General features: G+C 42.4%; 1 protein-coding gene and 1 pseudogene across 1 annotated transcript in view; both read left to right on the top strand.

The window, feature by feature from the left end:
- Positions 1-13,736, top strand: part of PARM1 (prostate androgen-regulated mucin-like protein 1) — a 93,843-nt gene that overhangs the window by 63,984 nt on the left and 16,123 nt on the right. The window lies entirely within an intron of this gene.
- LOC107534482 (histone chaperone ASF1 pseudogene) lies at positions 2,476-12,323 on the top strand (annotated as a pseudogene).

Here is a 13,736-nt window from a genome sequence, read left to right as displayed (position 1 = left end):
TTATAATGGCACTAATAACATCACACTGTTATTTAGCATCTTGTCTTACTCTGTGTGGTTCCACATAGCGAATTTCTATTAATCCAAGAACTCATCCATTCATAGTCACCAATGAATAACTCTAACACAAGGTTAATGGTTTTGGAGTTAAATTTGACTGGAGCAATTAGGGAAGATTCCGTGATGGTGCTGAGTTGTGGGAGGTGAAAGAAATTTAGGCCTGAAGAGGCGATTGCGGCACTTGTGTGCAAAGGTGGCAGTTACCGCTGCACACACCTGGCTTCAGAATGCACTCAGCAGTTGTAAGCACCAAAATTGCTCCTGTCAAGGTATCCAGTGCCCTCCACTTTGCCAAGCCTGAGGTTAATTCTTAGGCCTGGCTTGACCTGACCAGTCAGCAGCGTTTGACACAGATGGTCACTGTCCTCATCTTTAAAACACAGTCTCCACTTAGCCCCCAGGACACATTCTTGTTTGGTTCTTCACCCACCTAGTTGACCGCTCCCTTAGTCTCTGTTGCCTTACTTCACCCTCATCTTCCTCCACTGGAGCCCCCAAGGCCAGCACTGCCCTCCTCTCCCCTGACCTCTCTACACTCACACTCTCTCCTCTCCACACTCACTCCTAAGATGACCTCATCCTGTCTCATGACTTCAAATGCCATCCGTATGCTGATTACCCTGACATGTAAAATCGTGTGCCTGTTTTGTTTCATTGAACTAAAGACATGTACACCCAGCTGTCAGCTAACTCGCGCTCCCCACGTGGGTGGCTCATAGGCATCGCACACTTAGCATGCATGAGATGAATTACTGGTTTCCTCAACCCTCAGTCTGCTCCTCCCTCAGCCTTTTCCTCTCTCCTTTCAATTCTTCAGGCCAAAACCTTGGGCTAATTCTAGACTCCTTTCTCTCTTAAATATTCCATATCCAGTCCATCAGAACCCAACCTCCTCTCACCCCTCTGTCATCTCTCACATGTGTGACTTTAGTATTCCTGCAGCTGATCTCACTACTCATCACACCCTTACCAGAAAGATCCTTTTAGAAACCCAGGACAGATCTGTCACTCCTTGGCTCTCACACTCCCATTGCTTTCCCTGAGTCCGAGCAGAGCCCAAGCCTGCATCATGCCTACAGTGCGCAGCATGATCTGAACCCACCGGGCCTCCCTGCCCTGCAAGCACACTGGCAGTCTTACTGTGTCTTGAACAGACCAAGGACACTCTTGCCTCAGGGGCTTTGTACGTATCATTTCCTTTGCCTCAAACAGTCTCCTGCCAGGTCTTTCAGGGCTCACTCCCTGTCAGAGATGACAGCTAACCAAAGTCTTGGCTCCTGCAAAGGGAGCCTTTACTCACACTCCTACCTAAAATAATAAACCCATCTCCGTTGACCCCTGCTTTATTTTCCTTCTGATCACTTACCACTTTCTGACTATCTCATTTATTTGGTGAGTAGGTGTCTGTTTTCTGCCACTAGACTGTCAGCTCCATGAAAGCAAGGACCTTGCTCACAAAGAGGAAGATGTACATTATATCCAACCCCTAGAACTGAGTCTCAATAACAGTTGTTGAATAATTGAATGAGAGCCACCAACCAGTTCCAGGGAAGCTATTTCATCTCTCCGAGCCGTGGCCTTCTTATCAGTAAGATGAGAAAAGGACAGTATCTATGTGATGGGGTTATTGTCAGGTTTAGTTGAGATAATAAATGTGTAGCATAGTAGCTCTTGAGCAATGAATGGCTCAGTCAATGCCCATGATTATTATTTAACTATGATTTCCTGTTTTATGAATTATCATCATTGTTACCATTTTGCCATTGTTCTTCTAGTTGTTATAGTTATCATAATAAGGAATGCCCACCATCCTCAACAAACTTTTATTGAGCTTTTACAGTGAGTCAGGCATCTGGCTAGGTACTGGGAATTTGGCAATGAGTGAAACAGCACTTCCTCGTGGAGTTTACAATTTAGCATGTACATAGCATGGCAAATAACCTAGCTTGGTGGATCCAAGACTGTGCAGAGGGGAACACTGCAGAGAAGCAGGAAGGAAGATTTCAGAACAAACCTTAGAGGACCCTGAATAGAGGTGTGAGATGACTTATTTTACTTACCAGGCCATTGATAGTCACCACAGGCTTTTGATCAGGGGAAGGAAATGCTGACAATTATATTTTAAGAGGATTCAAATGGCAGAAATATGTGTGGTAAGTCTCAGGGAGTTCAGGTCTAGAAACATGTAGACCAGTTTATTCTTGGTCTGTGTTTGCCACTGTCACTGATAGACCATTGTCACTTACCTATTCTGACTCTAAGAGCTCTTAGCCTTAAACTAGGTACAAGAGCAGCAATCTTTTGGGGTCCTTTTGGCTTACTATACCACGCAAATGGTTTATTTCAACTATCCTGTGCAGAAGAAACGAGATTCTTATTCACACGAGGTGTACCGAGTATATACATGTTCCAAGGATGGGGCTAGTGGCCGAGGTGAGCTTGCGGCTATCTGTTCTAGGTGAAGAAATAGGCCCAGAGAGAGTAAGTGACATATTCAAATTCTCACTTGAGTGACTGGGTCAGAACTCAAATTCAGGACTCCTGACTGATCTTGGGTCAAGTGTTCCTTTCACTAAAACCCATTTTACCTGAATTCACAGAAAAGAAAAGTCGAGGGAGGACCAACGGCCTCCAGAACTTCTGTGGAAATGGGTGACATGGGTGTTGTCACATGCCGAGTGCTGCCTTCTGGGCCCCAGGGGACGGGCTGTCCTGTGGGAGAAGCAGGTGGTAGTAGCAGTCACCCCAAAGTGGTTGTCCAGAAAAATGAGTTTTGAGTTTCATTTTTCAGTTTTCGTTTGGCTTTTAAAGGAAGAGGGAACTGTGATGTGTTCAATTTAGGTCATCTTGTGTTATTAAATCAGAGCTCTTCAAGGGTGCAGACTATGACTACGGAATGTTCCTGACTCCCTGAACAAAACTGAATGTGCTGTGCACAATGAGGTGCTCAGCAAATGCTTCGGGGTTAACTGATGTTGCACACCAAGTTATATTCAAAATATCATCAATTCTCGCATAGGAAAACTTTAAAATTAGACTCATTCCACTTGTTGCAAAGTGGATATTCTCTTTCATCTATAAAATCCAAGTGTCCGCTGGTCTTACGCTATCCTATACTTTCCATTACAAAAAGAAGGGCACATAATTGTGAAAATTGGTAAAGGCCTTTGAACTTTAAATTGCTAGTCTGAACCCCAGTATTTATTCAGCATGAACTGTTCTAATAAATACCCTTAAATAAAGGGGACTAAGCAGGCACAGACATCTAGACATCTATGCATCCACACCTATAAGGGACTTTCAGCTCCACATGACATCTCCTTATTCCAGATTAACTCTTAAAATGAACATAAATTTGAAAAAAGAATGAACTCCTAGAAAAGGTGAAAATAACTTTTAAAGTAGACATAGAAAAATTTCAGGAGTAAAAAATGTGTATTATAGTAAGTAATGAGCATTATATTTAGATGACACATTAAAATATGTTAAAGGTGAAAGTGATAATTTAATAAAAAATCATAAGTGAGAAGACCATGTAAAAGAATGTTAATAAACATGTACTGATCAGATTCTTTTGGAATCTGATTCCAGAATATATCAGGAAGCAATAATCCTAAAAAGTAGTATACCTATGTTAGCCTCAGTTTCACAAATATCATATCATTGTAGGTGCCCAGGCTCGGCATCTTGTAGTACCTTTTGCCTCTCTCTGCTCAGTTTTCTGGCCTTCACTCCTGGGTCCTCTCCATCACTGAGTACTGTTGATATTGAACTTTTAGCAGCTCTTATTTCATCTACTTCTCTTCACTTCTACCCTCATGTCAAAGCTCCCATAATCCCACCGTGATCGCTTCCTACCTGGCCCTTCATTTCCTCCCCTGTATCCATCTCACACCTCACTCTCCACACAGCAGCCAGAATGACAGTTAAACACAGGTCTGATTGGGCCACACGTAACCCCACTGCCACCAGCATCGTAGCCTATCCAGGGCATCCCCTGCTCTTGGTATGAAATCTGCAAGTCCAGAGGGGGGAGCCTCTGCCTGCCATCCCTGCCTCACCTCACCCCCGAACCCCCATGCCAGCTGTCTCTCAGTTCCATGGACCTGCTGAGCTCCCTCTTGACACAGGGCCTTTCCTCATTTGGATGCTTCTACTTAGAACCCACAACCCATCGCTTCACCTGGTTAATTCCAACTCATTCCTCAGGTCTCAGCTCAAACATTAGCTGTTCAGGAAGTCTCTGCTGGGGTCCCCAGGCCAGCTCTGGCTTCCCAGTTACAAACCATCACAAATCAGTAGTATCTCTTCTGCACAGTGCGTGATTACTCATCTGCTTGGTGGCACCTTTGTTCACTGCTTACACTGCCTTTCCAGGTACCTGAAGTGGGGCCTGGTTTGTTTGGACTTACAAATAAATTCCTAGAAACTAACAGTGTCTAACTCAGTGTAGATGCTAAGTGAATGTTTGATGAATTCATAAGTGAATGACTTTTAACAACTAAATATCAAGCTTTAGGCCATAAATTCACATATTTTCTTAGCTTCGTAAATCCTGATGTTTGAATTGAGAATGAAGAAAAATTAAACACCTTCACCTGTTGTTGTCATCTGTTCAAGCATTTATAACAAAAATACCATAGACTGGGTGACTTAAATAACAGAAATTTATTTCTCATAGTCCTGGAGGCTGGGGAGTGGGAGGTCAAGGCGCTTCAGATTCAGCATTTGGTGCCGGCTCGCTTCCTGGTTCATACAAGGCCATATCCTCTGTGTCCTCACGGAGTGAAAGGGGAAAGAGTCCTGGCATGTCTTCTATTAGGGCACTAATCCCATTCACAGGGGCTCCACCCTCGTGACATCACCTCCCAAAGCCCTCACCTCCTCATGCTATCACATTGGGGGTTAAAATTTCAACATCTGAATTTGAGGAGACATAAACATTTAGTCCGTAATAATACCTGCACATGCGAAGATACTCCTCTGATACCCCACCACCGTGACAGACGTCCAGAGGGCTCTCCGCTGCCACTCAGGGCTCTGCCCACCCCCATTCCCACCACTCCTCTCTTTTCCCACCATGCTGGCTCTAATCTTTGGTCTCCATGGACTTAAGGGCTGACAAGTTATAAATTGTTATAAACTCTCACTCACATTTTTTTTCTTTTGTGCTCAATTCTTTAAACTTGACTAAACCTCAGAGCTTGCTAATGCCAAGTAATCTCCCATAAGGAGCTCCAATGGTCAGATTTTATTTTAGATAAAAATTATTCTGAGTTCTGTTCTCCACTGCTTTTATTTCTCCTTTATTTACTTTTACTACTGAGATCTTAATCTGATTTTGAAAAGTTCCAAAATATCCCTTGAAAAATATATGTCAAGGTAATAAAATTAGCTAGTTACCATTTATGTTACCTGCTAGAATACAACTCCCAACAACATATTTACAACATAAATACAGCATAGTTTAATTGTTTCAATGTTACGTTTCATTACATTTGGAGAGTTTCTATTTCCACGGAACAATTTCTTTTTTTCTGCTTAAAATGCTTTCACCAGGGATGTATGACTAAAATGATTTTGGAAATGCTGTGCTGAGAAAGCAAGAGTTAGCTTATAAGCATAGCTGATATCATTAGTGAATCTATGACTTGTTGGCTCATTGAGAAAACTGATTGGAAAATGCCTGATCCCATATTCAGACTGAGTCCTTAATGTAATCTTCTGACTCAAGAGCATGGCTTTTCAGTTACAAAATAATAACAGGAAAGTGAGAATGGATCAGCGCCAGGCCATCGTCTTTACCAGAAAGGGACCTAAAAGTCCCACCCCAGCCAGGAGCACTGTATTCAGAGAACACATAATGGATGCTACATTGATATTTTCCTCAGCATGACTTGTTTCTCAGGTCCCAGAAAATAAAAATATTAGCCAATAAGAGACAAAATTTTATTTAACAGTATCTTGCTTTTATCATTAGACTCATGGCCTTCGGGGGTGGACCACAAGCTCAACACTGAAGGTAAACTTAGGTTAAAATTATATAAACTCAGTAAGTCCATGGAAGTGGGCCATCAAAAACACTTTGCCATATTTCTGTTTGGAGAAATGATGGGGTCATTTCAAAGCCAGGCTCTAGGAAGGCAAGAATGTTGCTAATAGTACCAACTTGGGCATCAGACTGTCTGGTTCAGATCACACTGATGCCATTTGCTAGATGGGACATGTGGGCCATTTTACTCATCACTGGGTGTCACATTTTCCTCATCTGTAAGAAGGTAACAACAGTGCTGAACCTGCCGTATAGGATTCTTATGAGGATTAAGTGAGACTAGTATATAAAGTGTCTCACATAGCACTAAGTAAACAGTAGTTGTTATTATTATTACAGTTGTATCCCTAATTCTCAGTGTGGACACCAATAACAGTTGACTCTTCTAGACTTTGATTTTTCTTAACGTGAAAATAGAATGTTTGTAAAACACTTTAAGACTCCCAAAAGGATTATTACTATAAGTATTTAGTAATAAATATCCATTTAAATACCCACCTAGGACACAAGATAGAAAAGGACAACCCAAAAAGTGTGAAAGAGAAGAATAAGTGTGTTCACATTTGAAATAGTAACGCTTTCACGAAACTCAAGACACCCAAAGCAAAGGGTTAAAGAGTGCAAACAACTAGATATTCCTAGCTGGGAGGAAAGAAGTCATGGGGGAGGGAGGACACATAGGCTGAGCTATAGGCCCCACTGGCCCCGAAGAGCGCCAGTTACGAGCTAGAGGTTGCCCTCTTCCCTTATCTGGCATCAAGTTTGGAAATTATTTTCTTTCCAGAGTTTTTAACTCTAAATCCATGGGGACCTGAGTCTCAAAGAAATTAAAACTTGGTAAAATACAGTATCCAAAAGCCAGTTCCTGCCTGACCTTGGTGATTAATTACATGGAGACAGAGCTAAAGGAACTAATGGTTCCCGGTGATCCCTGAGTCCTCAGACTGCAGTAATTACACTGATGTCACTGCCCTTGGCCCAAGGTGTTGGGACGGGTGATCTGAAACTGTGACTCTGCTCCACACACGTATCCCATAATTAAAATGATAAATTGCACAGTGCTTAGCAAACAGCATTAGGACTCTGTCTCAAGCTCTGAGAAGTACCCCCTTTCTTCCCACTTATGTCCTCTGAACCAAGAAAAAGCCAGTGTGGAAGGTCTTACTTGCTAAGACTGGTGAACCCCGAAGAAATCTGAGCCTTCACCTGCAAACTGGATGTGTCTCACAAAGAGCATATGCCAACTTTTCCCCTCTGTATTGTTTGATCCATGATCATGCCTCATTTTCATCTTTGAAATACTAAAGAAATAGAGGAGGAGCTAACAAAAACCAAAGCTTTTTTCAGTGTTCATTAAGCTGAATGGTAGCTCTTAAGCAAGATAGTGACATGCTTCCTGCAAAACATTATTAGCCCCTCAGTGTGTCAGTCACAAAGAGATGACTTCAGAGTTGAGATCCCCAATCTGACCCTTAATGCTGAAAACCAGAAGCTACAAAAGGCTGACTTCTCAGCCTACACACACCCACTCCTGCTCACTGCCAGGCAGCTAGTAGCTCCAAACTGAAAATACCCCAGGGAATTTTTTTATAATTTCAACACTAATTGCATCAAGGATACTCAGGTAGCAGAGAGATGTAGGGATCTTTTTCCCTCTTTCTGACTTGGCTCCTGAATAGAAATATCTATGTCCTCCAGTCAAAGAATTAAGATGACTTAACTTGACACAGCCAACCCACTTGAGCTATAGATAAGAATTTACAGAAGAGCAGGAGAGTTTTCCTCATCCAGGACAAAAAATAAAGGGGATTCTCTGTTCTTTTTTTCAACTATTCTCATGAAACCTCTCCAACCCCACCCATGAGGTCTGCAATGGGGCTGAGAGAGTTGAGATTCCCCCCCATGTCACACTGTGCTTTAATTAGACCAGAAGTTATAATTCAGCATGGGTTGAATATATTCATTATATAAAGTAATTGTAAAATAACTGCCAATCTCTCCTACAGGGGAGATATGAGAAGGGCAGAAACTGACATGGAACATGTTAAGGAACAGACTAACATCATGGACCTAGAAGTTTTTGTTCATGTCTGCACTGCTACTCCTGGGAATGGCTGAGTCAGGACAGTTGTCCCACCTGTGCCACATTTCCTCCACTTTGGGCCTCCACCAAGGAGCAGTGTTCATGAGCTGCCACATTCCCTGGAGCAGTGCCAGGTGTTTAAAGTGGTTCTGCTGGTCCAACTCCTGCCCTCCGTGAGCAGCTGATTTACCCCCAGCCCAGTTCTCACTGCCCCCCCAGCCCCTTTGTGAATCTGGTTTTCCTGGGACCAGTACTCTCAGAACTATGGTCTAAGTCCCTACAAGGGGAGTATGCAAGATGATGAACCTTGTTTGTTCTAATAAAAACCAATTTTGTTTTCATGTGAATTTGAGAAAAGACTAAAAAACACATTGAACCTTGATTGCATGGGTATTATTGCTTAGGGTGAGGCTACATGTAGCAAGTATCTAAAGAAAAACAATGACTTGACTTAAAGACAAGCATTAAGAAAATAATAGGATAGGTGTTGTGGACATGGCAGAAACCACGAGAGTGGTATGGAGATGTCGGAAACTTGGAAACACGGCCCCGAAGCTGAGACAGGCATCTTTCCTTGTGTACTGCCTCTCAGTGCTTTAAGGCTTTTACTTGGGATGAGACCATGGGATAGGGAATGTAAGAGGATGAAAACCAGGAATCAAAAGGTCTGAGTTCTAGTCCCAGCTCTGTCTCTAATGGGCTCTGATCTCAACAAAGTCTCTTAATTTCTATAGACTTCCAGTTTGTCATCTGTAAAATGAAGAGGTTGGATTCAATCAACCTTCTTAGAATTTTCTTTCAACAACAAAATTACATTATTCCATTGGTCATGATCTTGCTGAAAGCTAAACTTGAACTTGAGATCCACACTCATTTCTAATACCCAGGTTGGCTCAAACCTCTTCTGAATTCAAGGATCTTTCCTGGCTTCAGAGTTTTTATGGGTAAGAGGCTCCCCGAGCTTAATTGGGACCTTTGTATTTAATTATGCTAATTTGTAAAAGCACTCTAGGAAGAAGCGAGAGCTTCATTAATTCAGCACACAGTAAAAGCAGCTGCTTGGATGAGTGAGTGAATCCCCACGTGCAGGTAGAGACAGGGACCCGAACGAGGCCATGGAGGCTGGGAGGTATAGTGCGACTTGCCCAAGACTCTTCAGTTAATGCATTTATTAAGCCGTCTCCATGCCAGGTCTGCTCATCACAGAAAGCGGGAAAGCATAGGTTTGGAGAATCCAGGCTCCATGGTTGAATCTGTCTCTGCCTGCTAAGCAGGTGAGCAAATTTTTTTTAACTGCTTTATTTCCTAAACTGCAAAGTGGAGATACCTAACCAGCTCTGCCTAGCTCCACGCCTGGCGCAGGGTAGCTGCAATAACGATGGCTTCTATGACTTTTATGACCAGGGTTGTTTTCCTTAATGCTTCCATTACTGTTCTTGGCACAATACTACAGATGTCCCCTGAGAACTGTTGTTAAGCCAAGACCGAATTTGGAGCAGTCTTTGAGGAGACTCTGTTAATAGCGTTCAGATAGAGGGGTCACCCGTGTTTCAGAAGGAATTCTCATTCCCTGCAGGCCCCCTTTGGCCTGGGCAGTGCCTTTAGGACAACTGAATGAGAGGAATGCTCCCTGACGTTGACCTGGAGCTGCTGTGCAGGCATGGGCTTGTCCGAATGCTATGGAGAAAGGGATGAGGTGTCCCCGTTGCTATCCTTAGAAATCCAGTCTAGTTCACACATTACACGTGCAAAGGAGAGCTGAGACTGGATGACCTAAACAGGTAGTTATAATAAATTCCAGCGGAAAAGAAGCCTCATTTGTGCTGGGAAAGATTGTAAGTGAAGTGAAGAAACTTTAAAACCATGATAACCAGGGGCTGCTGGGTTGCGTGCCCCGGGTTGCATTAATTGCAAACCCGAGCTCCCTGTGTCCTTCAAGTACAGCCAATGCGCCCCATGAGAGAGAAATGCGGCAGTGGAAACATGCGCTTGCTTGGGCGAGTACAAATCTTTTATTATCTCCACAGAGTCATACTTCTGTATGTATTTTAACTGTATGCTACCTAAGTAGGTCAAATGCTCTTAGATCAGATAGAGCCAGGCCCCAAACCAGGTCTCCTGATCACAGGAAGTAGAAAAGTATAGATATTGGGGATCTTGCTTCAACATTTGAATCCCAAGTCTGCTCATTGACCAAGGCTGCCCACGAACTAGCTTTTAGGTAAGAGTATAAACAGGAGGTGAAAGATTCCAGCTGTAATAATGTAATAATATTGACTCATTTTGATAAAGTTTACCTCTGCCACTGTGTGTGAAGAAATGACTAAGCAGTACTTCAGTGACTTAAAGATCGGAGGGGATGGGTAGTGGGGAGAAAGACTAATTTACTGAGACAAACTTGGGCTGTCTTAATTAAAAACACTCGGTAGCATATTTGCATGCAAGCTGCATGCCTTATAAAGGAGTTTTATTTTTGCATCTTTACTAAAAAGGTTCAATTAAAAACAATAGCTATACTTTCAGCAGAAATCAGTTGTTTTATGGATTTCTTATTTTGTGCCTAGACATATAAAGGCATATACTTAGTATCCCTGGCTTTGAGGCCTTGACTTTCCGTCTAGAGGGCAGGTGGAACATGCTCACACAAGACCATTAGTTTCAAAATGTACTTATACATCTTTATCTTGTTTTATGTACACACATAACTAGTCACAGAAACGTGTGTATTATATACTAGAATAAGTTAACCAAATTCTGCCATACAAAGTAAAAGGACAAACATCTAGAAAAAGAGTTGCTCAAAGGAAGAAGCTGTGATTGGGTGATTCCCAAGGGAAAACTGGGCTTCAGAAGATCCCTGCCAATCGTCCCTCTGACAAAACACTTCCAGGGTTCCCGGTCCCCACAGCTGTTAAGCCCAAACGCCGTTTTCGGCTTTCAGAATTCTCCATGATTTGGTCCTGAGTACCCAACCATTTCATGGTCTCTGTTCATTTCCATTACACCTTCTTATGTGGCCTGTGGCCTTAGTTTTGTGCCCTCTGTAAACTGTGTGACCTTGGGCAAGTCACACAGCGAATCCCTCAGTATTACAGTCTCCTGATCCTCACAGTGAAAGGCCTGGGCTGTGCCAAGATCTCAACAGTCCCCCCATTTGTGCACATTTACAAAGCACTTCATCTCGCTGGACCCTCCCCACGACCCTGTGAAGCGAGACGACAGGGACTATCCCAGTTTTTAGATAAGGACACCAGCTGAAGGGCCCTGACTGCAAGCTCATTGCTAACCCTTCAGTCTTGGACATGATAGGTGTCTGTGCTCCATTTTTTGTCAACCCTGGAAACTTCCCGTCATCAATCCTCTGCCCCTGGCTCTCTCAGAGCAATAACTATGTTTTTAAAGTGCGGCAGGACTGTGGCAGGACCTCAGGGCAGAGTCTGCACTGGACGTGATTGTGCCCTAGCAGCCCTGTTCCCATCGTTTGTGTGTGTGTGTGTGGGGGGGGGTTTACAATACGGCAAAGGCTCAGGTGAACAGTGTAGTGGTGCTGGCCAACCCTTCTCCTTTCTACAACCCATTCCAGTTCGAGATCACTTTGAGTGCATCGAGGACCTGTCTGAACACACGGAGTGGAAAATTACCTGTGTGGGCTCCGCAGAAAGTGAAGAGCACGGTCACTTAAGTGTTAGGTTCTTTCAGTGGCCCTGTGCCTGCAGGAAGGCATATGTTTGTATTTCTGGCTGATGCACCTAATCCAGGACTCGTTCCAGGTGCAGATGCAGTAGGTGTGACAGTTGTGCTAATCACACCCACCTTTCAAAGGCAAGAATTTATTAGAGTTGGCTATTATGTAAATAATGAATAGACTGAGACAGAATTAAGGGGAAATCCACCAGTAAAACCAGACATTTCTAAGCTTCAAAGGAAATTTTTGGCATCTAATCCCTGAGTCACAAGATCCCACATTAATTGGGAAGATAACACAGAAAAACTGGAAGATGTAGAAAGCAGTAATCCAAATCTTCAATCGCATCTTTCAGCGATGCATTACCTTCAGCATCAAAGGGATGCTCCAGGTCAGAACACTCACTAAATGTCACGTTTGAATCCCACGTGGACTGCAAGTGACCACCTGCCATCCCTTTAGTACAAATTTAGCTATAAAAACACACAGAATTATTTTCCTAAAATTCCATAAGTCATAGTCACTAAGACACATTGTGAAGAATTTGTTTTAAAAAATCCTGTAGAGCCTTGGCTGGTGTTGCGCAGTAGTTAGAGTGTTGGCCCTCACACCGAGGGTAGCAGGTTCGAGTCCCAGTCGCAGGCATGTACCTGGATTACAGGTTCGATCCCCAGCCCGAGTCGGGGTGTGTGAGGGAGGCAACTAATGGTGTGTCTCTCTCACATCGATGTTTCTCTCTCTCCCCTCCTCCCTCCCTCCCACTCTCTCTAAAAATCAATTGGAAAAATATCCTCAGGTGAAGATTAACAAGAACAACAAAACATCTTGTAGAAAGTTTATAAGAAAACCAGTATTTGAGCAAATTGTGGAATATAAATACAACTATTTTAAGTAACTTTTCTCTAATATGTTATTTTATTTGTTCTGAAACTAGTCTGATAAACCATGTATATTACTTTCTTCTCCTTTACATGTGAGTAAATCACTGGACAATAATCTTTGGGCCACTGTTTTATTAGCCTTCAAAAGAAAAAAGTTCACTTCAACTAAAATGTTTCTTCCTGTAATAAAAAATAGTTTGGTTTAATTTAAGGGGTGAATTTCCATTATTTTTTGGCATGTCCTCAAAGAAGGGATTTGAAGTCAACTATATGCTACCAAGAACTTTCAGATCTGATTTTCCAGGCCATCTTGAAGTCTCCTATGGCTACTAAGACAGTTCACATAATGTTAGCATTCAATTTGGTTTCTAAGATAATTACAAGTGTGGTTAATTGTTTATAAAGTCCTCTGGCTATGGTTTTTGTGTTTATAACAGTTTAGGGCATCAGAACACTCCCTGAATCACACATCATTATTACCCAGTGAATTCAACATGTCAAGAGCAGATGCAAATTCCCAGAGTTTAAAAATAGGAGAGTATAATGCCTTAGATTTGTTCATTAGATTTATAAAAATACTATAAACTTAACTCTTTAAAATTGTTTTCATAGAGCATCTGTTGGCAACATTTATATAAAAACAGTGGATTTGGGAAGATATATTTAGCTTTATCATAACAGATAAGTTACTGTTTTGGAAATATATATTTTTCACACATGTAGTCCTGTTCTCCATATCCCCTGACACTCATGCAGAATAAAATTAGGCATATTTGTAGTAGACATATTCTAGATAGCTTTTCCAGATAAGCCTTTAAAAGCAGTCTTGGAAAGGAATTCATTAACTAAATGAGCCAAAAAGTTCTTTTTCTTTGAGGAGAGCTAGGTCCTTCCTCAGAAAGTTTCTTATGCTCCATTAAATGAAGCGTAGAATATTCTCATTACTCTTGCTGCTAAAGCAAGGCATCAGCCATG

The sequence above is a fragment of the Miniopterus natalensis genome, chromosome 1, assembly GCF_054644295.1.
Source record: "Miniopterus natalensis isolate mMinNat1 chromosome 1, mMinNat1.hap1, whole genome shotgun sequence".
Lineage (NCBI taxonomy): Eukaryota > Metazoa > Chordata > Mammalia > Chiroptera > Miniopteridae > Miniopterus > Miniopterus natalensis.
The sequence above is the reverse complement of the archived record's forward strand: the minus strand, read 5'-3'. Positions and strand labels throughout refer to the sequence as shown.